Source organism: Heterocephalus glaber, unplaced genomic scaffold (genome assembly GCF_053883595.1).
Source record: "Heterocephalus glaber isolate CG9 unplaced genomic scaffold, H.glaber_assembly_v1.0 deba00001538, whole genome shotgun sequence".
Lineage (NCBI taxonomy): Eukaryota > Metazoa > Chordata > Mammalia > Rodentia > Bathyergidae > Heterocephalus > Heterocephalus glaber.
This window is the reverse complement of record NW_028258333.1, coordinates 9,111,900-9,129,217: the sequence shown is the minus strand read 5'-3', so window position 1 is coordinate 9,129,217 and position 17,318 is coordinate 9,111,900. Positions and strand designations below refer to the sequence as shown.

General features: G+C 30.5%; 1 protein-coding gene across 8 annotated transcripts in view; it reads left to right on the top strand.

The window, feature by feature from the left end:
• The window catches only part of Cdh18 (cadherin 18), a 924,665-nt gene that overhangs the window by 281,452 nt on the left and 625,895 nt on the right, over nucleotides 1-17,318 (top strand). For all 8 annotated transcript variants that reach the window (XM_087189262.1, XM_087189255.1, XM_087189253.1 and 5 more), the window contains one exon: nucleotides 8,999-9,063. The gene's annotated coding sequence lies outside the window, so the exon portion shown is untranslated. The remainder of the gene's footprint in view (nucleotides 1-8,998; nucleotides 9,064-17,318) is intronic.

Below are 17,318 nucleotides of genomic sequence, written 5' to 3'. Positions count from 1 at the left end.
ACGTTTAGATGAAATAATTTACTAAGAATTCTGAAACTATTTTTGTTGTGTAATACAGGAATATCTTCTATTTACTTCCACTAAATCATTAAATCATTACCTAAGTAATGTTTACTGAAGTTTACCATGTTTTGATGACATCTCCCCAACATACATCAGGCATGCATATTTGTTTAAGATTTTTCTTGGCTTCTGTTTAATTTGGCCAACTTGAAATCTTTCCTAATATCAATGCTATTCTCAAATCAAGGTTATTGTGTTATTGCTACTTTCTTTGTGTGGGAAAAATTCACCGAGACATAGTATTGTGAATCAGTTTTGTTTTAAGCATATTTAAATCTTTGAGGACCTATCTACAATTCAAAATTGGCTTTTAGAATTTCATAAAAATAATTTTAAAATTTACTGAAGCTTTTAATAAACTTTGGAGGAAAATGAGGTCTTACAATACTTAATCTTCCTGTTTTCGGAAATGAAAAAAGGCAAAAATCTGTTCTTTAAATCTCAAGGAATACTTTCATTTTCATGTCTTAAATTAAATATTTATAATATTTGTATAGCAACACAGTAACTTGTCTTTGGTTAATATTTGCTCTATTTTTACCTTTTTTCCCTTTTCAATTTTAGGTGACTCTATTAATAATTGTCAACTGTAATTTTTAAATCCAATATAATTCCTTCCTTCCTATTAAAATTTATTTCCACCAATATTATTATAATTTTTAAATATAACTTTCAATGTTGAATTCTAAAAGTGCAATCTTTTATATTTTAAATTGAACACATTTCTTGTCATAAATTGTAAAGCAAATATTTTGTATTTTTTGAACAATGTTTTAGGAGGAGAAGTAATTGTTACATTCCCAATTACAACTTTTTCTGAAACTGTAGCCTTTTGGTTCCACATTGTACGTGTGTGTATGTGTGTGTGTGTGTGTGTGTGTGTGTGTGTGTGCGTGTGTGTGTGTTTCTGTCATGGTGACGATATCTTTTGTTCCTCAGATGTTTTTATTGAACTACAATTCATAAGAAGACACAGTTTTGTATTCGAGACTTGATCACCACAATATTATACTTGTTAATACATGGTGCCTTTAAATTTGACTTATTTTTGTGGAAATCTGTTGTCATTTTTCTAGAAAAAGAATCTACTTACTTTATAAGTACTCCTATTTTTATTCTGCATGTGTGAATAGAGCAATTATTGTAATCACTGTGTTAAAATTCTAAGAAATAAATCAATTTGTAATTTTACCTTGAAACATCAAAGAAGAAATATGCTGCTTGAAAAAAATACATTTTATAACATTTTTATATTTAGTTGCATTTCACCTATTAATAAGTATTTTAATGATAAAAATTACTGAAAATATTTGATGCAAATATCTGTATGTTCCTATCTCAAAAATTAGTTAATTAATTTTCTATTAAACTTACTTTGGTAAAGTATTGTTTATAATATAATTAATATTTTCCTCTTTTCCATTTTATTCCACATTTTTTTGTCATTATATTAAGTGTTAATTTCAAAGCATTGATTTTTAAATTTATCATCTAAAATAATGTTTAAAATTTAATTTAAGATATCCTATCTATGAGGATTTTTATGGTCAATATTAAAAGGACATATCAAATCAGAATCTCATTCTCAGTACCTACAAGATACCAACTTCCAATAAAAAGACCAATACATTTTATTATTCAATGATTCTAAATGTTCAATGTATTTTTAATGACTCAATTTTCAGAATTGTGCTCAATTTAATATTTATGTAGATTACAACCATATCTATAAGTATAGTTTGTTACTCTCTTTTTTTTTGATGATTGATCATATTTTTTTTATTTTCAGTTAGTATGAAGGAAAGAATCTCTCAATTTTTGTCCTTGGACCACATTAGAATCTTAAAATGCATTGAGAACCCAAATATCAGGCCAGGGATGCAGCTCAGCAGATAAGCAGCTGCCTGGGAAGTGCAAGGCCCTGAGTTTGATTTCCCAGTACCAGAAAAAAAAAAAAAAAAGCCCAAGTATCTTCCATTTGCATGATTTGTATGAGTTAATTTTGACTCTATTAGAAATAAGTAATTTAAAAATATACATTGGTTCAAAATTAAAAAGCATAATATATTAGCGTAAATTTTGTTTCTTTTTATGTGTTTTGCTTTTGTTGAGAGAGGGTCTTGCTATGTAGTTCATGCTAGTGTCAGGCTTACAACCTTCTGTCTCAGCTGCTCAAATTCTGGCATTTTAGGTGTGTACAACCATGCCTGGCACACAGAAATACTTTTAGAAACATTCTCTGAGACTAATAACTAAGAATAAATTTGGTTTTATTCTATAATTTCTTGTATATCTGGCTTCTGGTTTAATGAATATAATCAAATTTTCACATCTGTGTTTTTAAAATACCTTCTTCATTCTTGTTATATTCTGCTTATTTGAAGTATATTAAAAAAATCTGACCTCATTCATGTAATTTTGAAAAAGGCAGTTAAAAATATTTTTCCATTCATTATGAGGATACTTATTTGTGTGTTATCCTACATCAAAACTCAAAAATTGATAATTTTTTCTAAAGTTTGTTTGCAAAGTATAATCTGAAAGGACATTTTTGAATCTTTCATATTCTATTCTTTAAAAAAATTGTTGCCTTACAATTAGAGAAAATATTTTACTCATGCATTTTTTTGTAATCCAATATACTGATCATTTGAAAGGCATCTGTTCACTAAGATATACATATCTTCCAAATGTCAACACATTTTTATAAAAATTCCACCGTGAATATTGTAGTTTCCTATTAGAAAAGGCTTTAAGCACTAAAAATCTGTCAAATTTACGGGGGAGTAACAATTTATCAACATATTCATTTTTCTTAAAATATTAAATTGTAATACTTTGCACAAATATGATTGTTTTCTTTGAAGTGGCAGGTTCACAGTCAAGAAAAATTTCTACCAAATATCTATTTCTAACTAAGCACCGATTTCCTGACACTATATCAGATAAAATGGTGTTTCATGGAAAAATAGCTACTTTGGTTCACATCGTGGCTCAAACAACCACACATATGATTTGACTACCATGCTTCTTAGCACTATTGAAATGTTAGAATATGAAAATTATATGTGTACAAAGGCATGATTTCATATATATATGTGTGTATATATATATATATGACACACTCAGACATGAATCTTTTTATATTTGCTTTTTTTTCTACAAATATAAGGGATTTGATACAAATCTTGAAACAATTTTACCACCACTTCCATTATTTAGACTTGGACATCCACATTATTTAATGCATTAATTCTTATCTTTGAAAAATTAAAAATGTGCATGTTTATGTTGTTCAATATGATGTTTTTGATATGTGTACACATTGTGAAATGGATAAATCTAAATCATCAATATTTTTTTACCCATCATTGTGTTTGGTCACTAGCACCTCTGTCTACTATTGAAGAAAGAATGTATTTTTTCATTTTTATGAAAATTGTTTAAACCCACTCATTTCCTGGCAAGGCCTCAGGGGTCTCCATGGGTCTATGTACCACATTTCAGATTCCTGCCTTAAGGTCATTTTCTGCAAGAGTCATTTCTCAGTACCTTAGATGTCATGCGTAGATTTTCATGGATAAACAACACAAAATCTGACATAACTATGTAACTTAGGGAGATATTTTAATGAATAACTTTATACAAAACATAATTACCATATTTGGGCTCTCAGTTATTATATTTCTTGCCATGATATGGAAACACATTAAAGGGGACTGGCCTAATTATTGCTCCGTGGGCCTTTTATGGCAGAGATACTAAATCATTGTCATTTAAGAACATAATTACCACATCTCATTAGCTAATGAAGATAATGACCATTAAAATTCTTCCTAATGTAGGGTTTCCCCTTTATCACAATTTAACAACAATGTCGTTTCAGGGTAATAACAAAATTGGCTTACAAATGACCCTTACACTAATGAACGAACAGCACCTTGTATCAAGGAGCAAAGGATTACTTATTCGTTGCACTCCTAATTATATCATGTAGTGGAGTTGTATCCCTGATAGCTGTCCAATGTGAGGCAGTCAAAAGGTTCTGTTTTATCATAGTTATGCTGGAAGAAGGAAGTGAAATGACCATATTTTACTTCTACAACTCTTATTGTTATAGTACTTAGGGTCAGTTACATTTCAAGTGCTACAGTAAATGATTAATGATTGTTTATAGTTAATGTATTTAGACTGCAAAAACATTTAAGTAATAATGATCTCATTTTGTAAGTTGAAAATATTCCATGTGTTTCAAATGCCTTAATTGTGTCTGTGGGAACTTTTTCCTATTTTCTAATATGAAATACACAGATAAGAATATAATAAAAATAAAAAGGTCTATTGGTAATTGGTAATTTTCTATTGGTAATTGGTAATTTTCAAAGAAATATCAATAGATGGAAATTTTTGGAGTATAATGAAATGCCACATTAATTATGTCCATTCAGTAGTGGAGTAATTAGGGATCACTGGCTTTTATATCACTTTGACAATGAATACAGTAGTTATCAATTGGTATGTAACAAATTGCCACAAACTTCCTGGGTTAAAACAGCATTTGTTTTTGTTCTCAGAGTTTAAAGGCGAGGAGATTTCTCTATTTCAACTTGACAGATAGTTCTTTGCAGTATTAAGACTAAAGTCTTTATCTTTTTGTTGGATGCTAGCTACTTTTATCTTTTAGTTTCTAGAAATAACTCTCAGATCCTAACCAAAATATAGTCATGAATGACATAGTGACATTTTGGTAAAGGAAGAACCACCTATATTATGGTGATCCCATATGCTTAAAATGGAGCAGAAAAACTTATAACACCTAGTGACATTGGGGCCATCATAGCACCATAAAAGGTGCATTGCACTACCAAAAATATTTCTAATGATGCTACTATAAACAAACTTACTGCCCTGCTAGTAATACAGAAGGATAATACACACAAGTATGTTTAGTACAGTGCATAATGATAGTACATGACTGAGTTTCTACCTTAACCATTTAATATGCTATATTTTCTGTATTTTTAGAGTGTACTTGCAGTATTATAAACTAAGTTAACTGTAACAAGTACGCCATTATAGTATTATCATATATCTCATGTTTACTGCACTTCATGATCATATTATTTGTTTTGTGATTGCTATTGATTTAGTCCTGTGTTGTTGTTTTCTTCATTATGGCCCCTGATGCAACAGCCATTTTATATATATATATATATATATATATATATATATATATATGCATTGAGAAATAGATTATAACAGCTGGATTTTTTGCAAGTGGGCTCTATGATATTCGTTGCACAAAAGTGCCTAAAAATGTATTTCTTAGACCATATCCCAGGCAGTAAGTGGTGCATAACAGCAGTGTCTTCTGCAAATCCACAAGGAGCATCAATCTGCTATAATGGAGTCTTATGCAAAATGACGTAACACAGAGTATCCCATCATATTGTCATCTTGTGCCCATTTTCCAGGGAAAGTGATTACAGAGGACTTACATAGCAAAAGGGGTAAAACCTACCACTATCTGATCCAGAACTACTTAACTTCTTGTGAGAGGCAATTTATATTTGTTGCCTTCTACCTTTCAGAAGCAATATCAGCTCAGAGTTCAAAAATCTCATCAAAATCTCCTCCACCGAAAGTCTAAACTCTAAATTAAGTCTAGGTACAGATAAGAAGCGGGGATGTAAATCATTAAGTAGAGTCCCTGGGACACAGTTCTCTGTCTGTGAGCCTGAGAGACAATCTGCTTCAAAGTATTCAGCATTACTCTTACAGGCATTTTTCTTCTTCCATGGTCTCCCGACTTTCCAACTCCTAAGTTACTAGAACTTTTTTCCCCCAGATATATGTTGCAACAGTATCCTAATTCCAAGAATCAAAATCTCTATGCTTTGTAACAAATGGTCTCAAGTTTCCATGGCTCCGAGGTTCAAGTACAATAGTACTGAGTTCTCTGCTCAGACTTTTACTCACCCACATCAAGTTTAGCCTTGGGATTGACCTCCTCAAGGTCAAAACACCTGCAGTTCACTGTGACGACTATGACCAGCTTACTCTGTGACCTGTTATGTGAACTGAGCCAACAGCCTCCTCTTTTCTATCCTTTTAGTACTATATTATCTTTGGACTTTTTATTTTTGTTTTCTAATAATTGTGATATTAGGCATATAATCATGGTAATAATAATAATGATAGTTGCAAAAATTCATATCATAGAGTTTGGGCATTGTATTTGAAAATAATTAAAAGCTATTATACCCATAAATGCTATAGTTAATTTGTTCATAAATTACTTAGTAATTTTTATGCTGATTCAATGTAATGTATTAATTTAGAAGTTAACAGAGCATTAAAATATCCAAGAATATATGCGGTTTTAATATTACAAATACTTACAACTTTTCACATGGTGCATTTCCCCTTCCTTCTATTTAAATTTAGTTATTACATGCTGACTGAAACCGAAATGTCTTAGTAAGGCTGGTTGACATATTAAATGAGTGAATGGCTGATGAGAAATAGTTATTTTGTATAAATTTTCCTAAGAGGAGTATATGGCCTTGAAACAAGAGATTACCTCAAATAGAATATTAAAATACATTTTTCTGATTGGCATATTTACTTGTAAGGTTCTAATTCCATAAACATAAAAATGTGCACTATTACTTTGATGTGACCTGCTTGGTTAAAAACAGAATTGAAAGTTATAACAAAGCATCCTAATATTGTTTTATTATACTCCCATGTTCTTATTACTTCTGGACAATGCAGAGACTTTAGGTTCTGTGAATATATAATAAGAACATAAAGTGTAGAATGAATTGAAATGAAGTGGAATTCATTGTAACATGAATAGTTTTGAAAGAGTGACCTATATAGTGAGAATACATTTTACATAACCACATATATATTTCATAACATTCCTTTTCTAGTTAAAAGTGTACTTTTTTATTATACCAAATACTCAGAAGTGGAAATGAGATTTCCTGTAAAATAATCATTGCACTTTACATTGGGAACCCAGAAATTGGTGGAGTAGAGACAAGATAGTGTGATTTAAAGTCAAAGTGAAATGTGTGTTTCTTAGTAAATAGAATGTTACAAATCCTTCCCAGAAAGTGTTTGATTGAGTTTTTCTATTACATTTAAATAAGTATATATAACAGAAGAAATGGAGCTGTTGATTGGTGACATCTACTGAAAGAGAATCCTTTTCAATGTAATAAAATGCATCATAAGTTAATTCTCTCTTAGATTTTTTAATAGTTTTATTGGGAGACTGTATCACAACTGCTGTCACCGCTGTACATTAGGATGCGTGCATGAAGGATGACGTTGCTTATTTCAGGCTAGCAATAGAGCAGAAATGAACATGATCTCTGTCTTATTTCCAAAGAGCTTCTGTTAGTTAACCTTAGCAGAAGATATATGCCATATATAGATAAGCCCCGTTGTGCTCATATATGAGATTCCATTTAGTAGAATATTCAAATTTGATTTTTAACATTCTTAATTGAAAACATCATTCTCCACCCCAAACCACACGTACATATTTGGCTGTGCATGGTCTATAAACCCTTTACTGGTGATCCTGTCTCCTAATGAGAACCAAAACACTGCACAATCTGAAGATGCAGAAATTAAACTTGTAAAGCAGTCCCATCAGGTTGCATTTGCCTCTGATTTTAGGAGACACATTATTGGAAGAGGACAGTGTAAATGGCCTGAGAAGCCTAGGGTCCCTGAAACATCTCAGTGGTGTGTGGTGTAATGAAATCTGAGATATTTTATTCTTCTCTCTATATAACTGATGATGAATGGATGGATGGATGGATGGATGTATAGGTGGATGGATGAGAGAGAGAGAGGGAGAGAGAAGAAAAGAGAGAGATCATCAAATTGGTATATATTTCTTTCTGCTTACAGTCTTTTCAGAACATCATATCACATTTTCCAGATTTCCTCTCTCACATTCTAGTTTTACATTTTCCAAATTTAAAGGTCTGTCTTGAACTTTAAGCTCTTGCGTTAGCGCTTCCAGACTCATAAACCTTCTCCAATTTTTTTTTTTTGTAGCCCCATTTGCTTTGCCTAGTTGTCAAAGTCTTCTTTCTTCACATTTCTACTTGGATGGTTGTCCATATTTCTTCATCCATTCATAGGTATTTACATGTTTAAATGTATATTTATTTGGATGCATAGTTTTTCTCCTGCACCAATGTCATTTTCCAGCCCTTAAATATCATGAATCAGGGCACTATAATGTTTTGTTCATTCACTGCTATATCCTCAGTAAAAGTAACATTTGCCACATACTGTTTCTTGTATTTAAATTCCAATCCTTAATATCCTAATGGGTTCAAAGTACCTGAACTATTTAAATAATAAAACATACTAAACATATTAGTAACCATGATAATAAACATTTTAATGTTATTGAAAAGCACTACTAGTAATTTATATTTTAATATTGACCATGTGCTAGACACAATTTTAAGTGCTTTTATCAATTATGACACTACAGGTAGAATTCCAGATTTGACCAAGAGATTAATTGATTCTACCTTAAACAGTTGAAGTAACAATGGTTCAAAGAACCAAACCTAATTATGAAATCTTAACATGTAACTATTAGGATAAATGAATTATATGGATTTTTTTTGTGTGTGTGTGTAATAGTCCATACTTTAAAAATTTTTGGATGTTAAAACATTTCAAAATTTTACCCCTTCAAAAATGTATTAATTAACCAATTTTAACTTTTTATAACTTATAACATAACAGATAAGATTTATTTAATTGGTAACTCATTTCAAAATATATTTGGTATCTTATTTATACATGATATTCTACATAACATGTGTATGTGTGTGTGGTATATAAGTTTTGAAAGTCTTCACATATTATTTTCCTTTTTTCATCTCTACAGGATTCAAGCACAGCAACATATAAGAAGAAAACATATCACCAAATATTGATAGAGTAAATATAAAGGTAAATTTTATAAACCTGTTATATTAAAAAATTATATAATGATGTCAAATTTGTTATCTTCCTGTTTCTTTAGATTGTCTATAGCTATGCTGAGCTATTTAGAGGTTAATGGGGTAAATTTTCTTCTGTGTTTTAAAATCTCACTTTAAAAATTATCTAGCTCATCATTTTCTCTAGTAAGTTACCGATCTTTTTCTCATAAACATACTTTTCAAATATCAGAGACCCAGAAAGGTGGATTGACACTTTATTAAATTTTGTTAAGAGACTTTGTAAAAGTTTCATTGGAAGCTTTCTTTAAAAGCTTAAATCAAGAGCATGACTATTTTGGCAAAAATAATCATTTACTTTTGTAAATTAGATTGATATATAAGGCTTATTACAACAAAATATTTATCTTTGACTGATACTTATAGTAGGTATGGGTTTTGAAAAAGTTAATGGCTCACAATGGGTAAGATATATCTCCTATCATTTTAATGAATGATTAAAATGTCTGATATAAAAGTAATTTTCATAATAAGTGGTTTGAGAAGTTAAATTTCTCATCAAAGGTGAAATAATTAGGAAAATAATTATTTCAGCTTACTCAGTATAGAACATAGTTCATCACGCATATGCTATATATTGACTGACATTTAGACATATGTTTATTTTTCATCACTTGCATAAATGGAAATATCAACATGGTCATATTTCAAAACATTAGATGTCTTTAGACTCAAATTCTACGGCTTCTTATTATACTCTTATCATTTTTAGAGATCTACTTTAAACATGAATCTGTTCTTTGGTAGTATATAAAATGAGAGCAACAGTAAAAATGAAACCAAAGTGCACTGCATTCAGTGAGCAGATACAGTTATCACACAGCTGAAGACTAGGAACCTCCTGCTCATTTGCCTCTTATGTGCAACCTCAGTCCTTCTCAGGAGTCTATATCATTTATGGCATTAGAAAAGTTTAAGCAAGGCTGAATTTTCTACCATACAGGTTCAGAATGTATCAGTGGCAATCATATTGTTTTTTAAGTGTGGCACACATGGGAGCAAATACAAAAAGAAAATACAAACCATGTTTTAAAAAATGTCGAGTAGCATGCAAAGTTAATTATCATCAGTTAACCACTTCATGACAAGAAAGCAAATCCTCCCCTATCATCATGGGTAAACTGTATTATTAGAGGAAACCACAAAGGTTTGAGTGTGTGTGCATGAAAAATTTTACATCCACTTTTATGCCTAGCATGCAAATTTAAAATGCTTAACAATAAAAATTAAAATAATAATTCTTAATTTATTATTGATTTATTTATCATATTTAGATTTTATGACTTATCATTTGGGCTGTGACTGTGAACAGAATTATGTTTAAATTGGATCATTTGTTCTTCATGTTGGAGCTAAGTTCTATAGCACAACTTCAGAGAGGATTATCGTAGAGATGATAGAACATCACAAAATATATTTTTCTGAGATAAAGATTCCTCACAGTTTAATGTTAGCCCAAGTTTCAATGGCGTGTTTCAAATTTACCCAGAGTTCTAATCAATACAAAGGAAAAGAATATGATAATGTTTACCTATTGAATTTAATCTGAATACATTTGTCACGTTCCATTATTATTAAAACATAAAAAAACCCTGAAAAAGAAATCTAAGAAACTAGAGTTTACACTAATTATCTTATCATAGTGATGCTAGCCAGGGATTTATGTTGACTTTATATTAAATCTCACCTAATCTTTGGCTTCTCTAAGTCATTTTTGAACTGTAATATAACATTTTAATATCTAGACCATTTCATGAGTGAAGATAGAATTGGGATTAATAATTGAGAAAGGAAACATTTGTTTCAACATTAGTCATGCCTGTAGTATTTATCTCAATTTACACTCTTTTTAAATTCTGGTTGAGAGCTAGCAGTTTTGTAATTTAAGGATAGACCTATATTTTAGAAAAAAATGTGTACTGTACCTTTATAAGTCCTACCTGTAAACTTTTCATTAATATTTTCTTCAGAATTGGATTTATCAGGAAGGCATTTCTATTTTAAATTAATATCTGTGTTGTCTTTGGAATAGATTTGAATATACGTATGTATAGGCTCACTTTTTATTTAACTAGCTATAAAATGTATTAGAATTTACAAAATAGTTAACATTTGTTCTGTAATTATTAAAATCATGGAAATTTTGGTAAATATAAAAGTTAACAAAATATAACTCTATAAATGAATTGATCATAAGCCCCCAATGTATAGAGCTTTATATTCAGTTTACCTGAAATCAATATTTTATGGATTATTGGTCATTTTTATAATTTTTGGTAGTCGAGTAATGAATGTTTATTTTATCATTTAATATTTATTCTTCTATTTTATCTTCCTATCATTGTAAGTATTGATGTCTATTTCAAACAGTTGATATTAGGATAAGAGATAATTCATGTGCTGTGCTTACACAATAGTTTTTTTTAATCTCTCTGAACTTCTTTAGTTTAATAAATATTCTCATACTATGAAATGAAATCAAACAAATTTATTAACTGAGTAAATTTAACCAAGTAAATTATTAACTTTATGTTTGCCACATGTAATATACTGTCTAATATTGTAGTCAGCAATATTTATTTATGACCTCCAGGAAGTGATTGGTGTTTATTAATTCATTTATTCTTCAAAATTACCCTATTAAATTTATAATTATTGTTCTTTACAAGTCGGGATAAATCTGTAATGATGTGATATTGTGACTTTAGTTATTTTATTGTAAATATAACTAGAGAGCAATTATCTTCTGCATTTGTGTACATTTGAATTATTAAGAACAGAGCATTAAATCTGGTCCACAATAAACATTAAGGAGGCTCTATTCACAAAAGCCCACTTGGGACTGACTTGCTTATCTGTGTTGGCTTTAAACTGGTAGAAAATTTGGTTTCTAGTAACAATGGTGGGATGTATATATTCTAGTTAGAGTGGCAAAATACATATAGTCTAGTTACAGTGGCGGGGATATATATATATATATATATATATATATATATATATATATATATATGTTCTTCTTACAATGATGGGATGAATATATTCTAGTTACAATAGTGGGGTATATATATTCTGTTTTATAAGTTTGGTAATTCTGCATGGCAATAGGAGAGACTTCCACCTGTCTGTCCACATGGCTTGTGCTGCCACTTGTCACTGTGCAGGAGCCATGGCAAGGAGAGTTCGTTCTGGAGTCCCTGGGATGAGTGTTCTCTTGTCATGTAACCCTGTAGATTTATAAGCTCTTCTTATCCTCTGGGGTAGGATAACATCAAGCTGACAGATTATGAGGAAGAATATGATTATGTACTTTCAAGCATTATTCATGTTGCTTGAAATCAGACATTTATCCCTTTAGCTTATTCAACAGTGTCAGCTATTCAAAATATGTCTCTTTGAAGAAATAACCCTGATCAAGTCTGCAGTAAATTGATCACTTTGGTATTTTAAATAACTCCCAAATCCTCAATTTCTCACAAAAATAACCTCATGAAAAACATTTTCTTTATTCAATGATAATTTACAATTTAAATTTATATAAATTAATAAAACTACTTTGTGTACATTTATAAATAAATAATTTAATGTGCTTGAAAGATTGAAAAGTAAAATAATTACTTATTAGGGAAAAGTCAATGAGTATTTTCAAGTGCAATGTCTTTTTAGAGATAATTGTAATTTTTCTCATAAAATTCCTTGTTTCTAAATATTCTACCACTTTTCTATTTCAATTAAACCTTTGAATTCTTTTTTATTTCTACTGGTAATTATCTGATGTATATTTATTATAGAAAAGACAGAATGTCTACATGCTTTGTTTTAAACTACTAAAATCATTATTTTCAAAAATGTATGTATCTTCCACTTAATACAGAGTGTCAAATGGTTTTTATCAAGGCTGTTGACTTTGCAGCCAAAGTTAATCATTTTGAAGCAATTGTCCTTACTGTATTTGTATTTATATTCTTTCATTTTGCCTCCTCTGTTTTACCTTTGTCCACCCTCCAGAGCTAGTTAACATTATAAGATATTTTAATCAATATTAATTGAATTGAACTAAGGGAGGAAAGTATTAAGGAGCCAGGTTAATAGAGCATACCTCTAACAATGTACAGGTATGGCGGGCACCAGAGATCTGATGGAAGGGGTGGAAGGAATACCATCTTGAATCTTGATCCATTATCATGAAATACCAAACAGGAATGTGGTGATGCATATGGATTTATCCAAGAATACACCATGGTTGAGGAAATATAATAATTAGAGGCCTTGGGTTTTAAAAATTATGGATTCATGATTATTTACTTTGAGGTTTTATTATTCACATTTTATAGTAAAATACTAGAACTCCCATTTCAAATTCTTACAAATGATATACAAATTTTTGTTTAGCATTTTTATGCTTAGAGGTTTTAAAACCTTTTATCAAATTTCCCATGGATCTGTGACTAAACAGATCTTAAGCAACTGAAAATGATAAATAGATGGATAAAATGCATGGATAAAATATGGATCATGTGGAATACACTGTGTGTGTTTTAAGTGGTTTATGTAATAATTAATAAGCATAAATAACAAAACCACCTGAATAAGATTTGTGCAAACCAAGAGGGATTCTCTCCATGCCTGTTTGTTGACTTGTCTGTTTATGCAATGCTGGGGATCAAACCAGGGAACTCACACATACTAGGCAAGCACTTTACAAAACACTGAGCTACACCTCCATCCAGAAGAAAGGTTATTGTATATGTCAGTTTCATGAGAGAACAATATGCTTCTTATGCATGCCTTCTGATTTGATAAACATTTTATTTGATAGTGTATACAATTAACTCGAGACCAAACTTTGAATGAACTCTTGTATGAACCCACCCTCTTTTGTATTTACACACCTGAACACGCTCTTTGTTAAAACCTACCTGCCACTGCTCTATGTTCCCAAAATTTGGACTGTCGTTCTCTAGTTCACCATCAGTCACAAACTCGCGTGAATACAAGGACAATGACAATCAACACTTCAACATCACCTTGTCCTTATTTTATTTCTTAAGTTCTTATAAGTCCAAAATCCTTAGAATAACAGCTATTGCTGTGACACTTCCTTATGAACATCTGTGCCATAATGCAGTTAATTTTTTAATTGCTTAAAAAGTAATTGGCAGGGCCAGGGATTTAGCTCAGTAGTACCGCCGCCTGCCTTGCAACCCCAAGGTCCTGTGTTCGATCACCGGTATGCACACACACACACACACACACACACACACACACACACACACACACAAACTGACAAGGAACAACAGTAAATACTGATAACTTTTTTAATACACAGATGGGAAGATTTTTAAATGCTTTGTGTGTAGTGGAGGGTGTTTACATAAGGCAATTTGACCTATATCAATATCAAATAATGTTATTTAGCTTTATGAATATTTCTGAATAACTATATTGTTAGTCATTGTGCTGAGAACTGTAACATGGAGTAGACATCCCTTTAACAGTTCTCAATTATCTAAGGTAGATATTATTGTCCCAATTTCTTCAGATAATAGCTTATTAAACAATTCAATTTAGATGAAGTTGCACTCACACTCAGATTTTTGAGCTATAATAATAGAAGTTTTTCTTGTATCTCAACTGGACTCTACTCTTTTCATTTTCTCTTTTGTTTTGATTTTGTACTCCATCTCAAAACAGAAATTGTTTTTGGTAACATTTGTTCTTAGATTCAAATCCAGACATATTTATGAGGATATAAAAATGTTTTAGAACCTCTTTGCTACAGTTTCACCTGTTTGAAACTAAAATATATTACAACATAATTTCATCTACTTCAACATTATTGAAAAAATGGCGTATCCAGATTTTACTGAATATAAGTAAAATAGAGTTGAGACCAGTTCTATCATGAGTGTGGGTTTTATTTATGAAGCCTGCTTTGCAAGGACAGGAAAAGCCATTGTATGGAATCAAAGACAAATTGAACAAAATGTCATTTATTTCCAATTTAATGTAGGCCCTGGGTACAGGTAAATCATTCAGAGAGAGGGATGCTAAATCAAAGTAAGAGATCTTTTAAGTTTTGAAGTTTCGTATCAACTGTAGCTTTACACAGACTCTGTCATAAAATCTGTTGTGAAAAGATTGAGTTAGGATGTCTATTTCTCACTGACCTTGATTTAGGGGCTGTTTATCTGAATATTTTGTCCTACTTGTATGAGATTTTCAGTAGATCCAGAGAAAAGCATAAGTGAAAAAGTGCATTTGATAGGAAAATAATACATCATGTAAAATCATATACAGTTCAAAGAAATTTATTCATTTTAATCAGGAGTTTTAAAAAATCAAAATGTCAAAAACTATGTAATCCTTGTATTTATCTCTTATAAATAAACTTTATTGCTTTTATTTCAAACCAGTTCAAATCAAGAAAATGTGTTAATTTCGTAGGCTTATTATTGCTGGTAATTTTCTTAAGTGCATAAGATATTGATGTTTTCTGATAATTTCGGAAAGAGAAAATTAATTTAAATGTGTTTTACTTATTCTTTTGCATTGTTGTAATAATGAGGCTGGTCCTGTGTGAGCAGACCTATGGAACCAGGAAAATTGAAATAGAATGAAAATTTTGATAATCTTCTAGTAGAGCTTGTACCATGTAAGAAATATTTTTTGAGCCAAAATCATGTGGTTCATGCATATAGATTATGTAAAATATTTCAGATACAAGATTTAATTTCTTTCCACAAAGGTTATTATATAATTTATAGGTGGTAATTTGTGGTAAGTGGTATTGATGTGCTTTTCTCAATTATATATTAAAATTATAATATGAGTAACATGTATCTTCTGAGAAAATGATCAAAATACTGTATAATGCTCAAAGGTTGAATAAGGCATCATAAATTTTTAACTGAACAATGTCCAAAGTTTTCAACTGAGATGCCAGGGGCTCAGGCGTCATGACAGAAACTTCTGATTTTTCAACTCACCTAGCCTGCGTGACCTTGAGAAATGTGTTTATTTTTTGAGCCTATGATTCATGATTTGATAACTAGAGTTTGGAATGGAGTAGAGGTTCCTGTGTTTCAGTCCTTAACTTGAGTCTATCCCATTATCAAAATTCTCTGCTCTAGTTTACAGTGATAAACATATTTGGGAGGTTTGCTATAATGCTATTATTCACTTAAATGAGAGGTCTCCATTTGGATATGCTTAAGTATTTCATTAAAATGTACTGAAATTTTAAAACACTATAATTTAAACATTCAATTTTGTATGTGGTTATGATTGTGCTTGGGAAAAATATAAACATAATTTGGAGACAAACAGATATTCCTATTAGACAATATCATAAGTAATAAAGAATGACTAATGATTTTATTAACTATAATAATTACTCCATATCTTTCATTATGTAAGAAAATATTTTTAATGGTTTAGACTTAAATATTTAAAAGAAAATTTACTGACATAAGGTTAGCTATAAAACAATTCATTAAAATTGAGACTTGCTAAAATGTTTGTAATTGTTAAATATGAATTATGAAGCAGATGTGATTTTCTATTCCTATTTCTTCATGAGTATATTGGTGGGAATTGCCTGCCCAAGTAGGGAGTAGATTTAACAGGTACCTTTACAAAAAAAAAATTCTAGTACATGGAGTGTAAATAAAAGGAAATAGCATCCAGGTCTTCCCACAGACAGCTCCTGTATGTGTTTCTCCCTACTCTGTTCTCCACAGCGCTGTCTGAATGAAAAGGGGAGCTACCCAGGAAGGATTTGCGACTCATGTACTGAGTATAACAAAGCTTTTAACAGAATGGGCCCCTAAGTTACTGTATAGAAGTGTGCTACTCACTAACTGAGTCTTTTACCTAATATTTACATATGAACAGCAAATGAAAAGGAACTGTTTGACGCATTATAAAAATAGCATTTAGTTACTTTAACTGACTTGATCATAAGTATTTCAAGGATGTTTCTTTCATTTGTTGATTTCATCGAAGAATTCATTGCTTATAGCAAAGCAGAATGGTTAGAATGTGGAGGATGAAAATGATATAAGACAACTAGTAATCCAAACAAGCAAAATAATCCAAACAAGGGAATTATTATAACTCCCAACTTGCTAGATATCTGAAACACATGTTCATTTTCTCAAAATGTGAAGAGTGAATTATAGGAACAACAACAGAGATTAAGAGTAG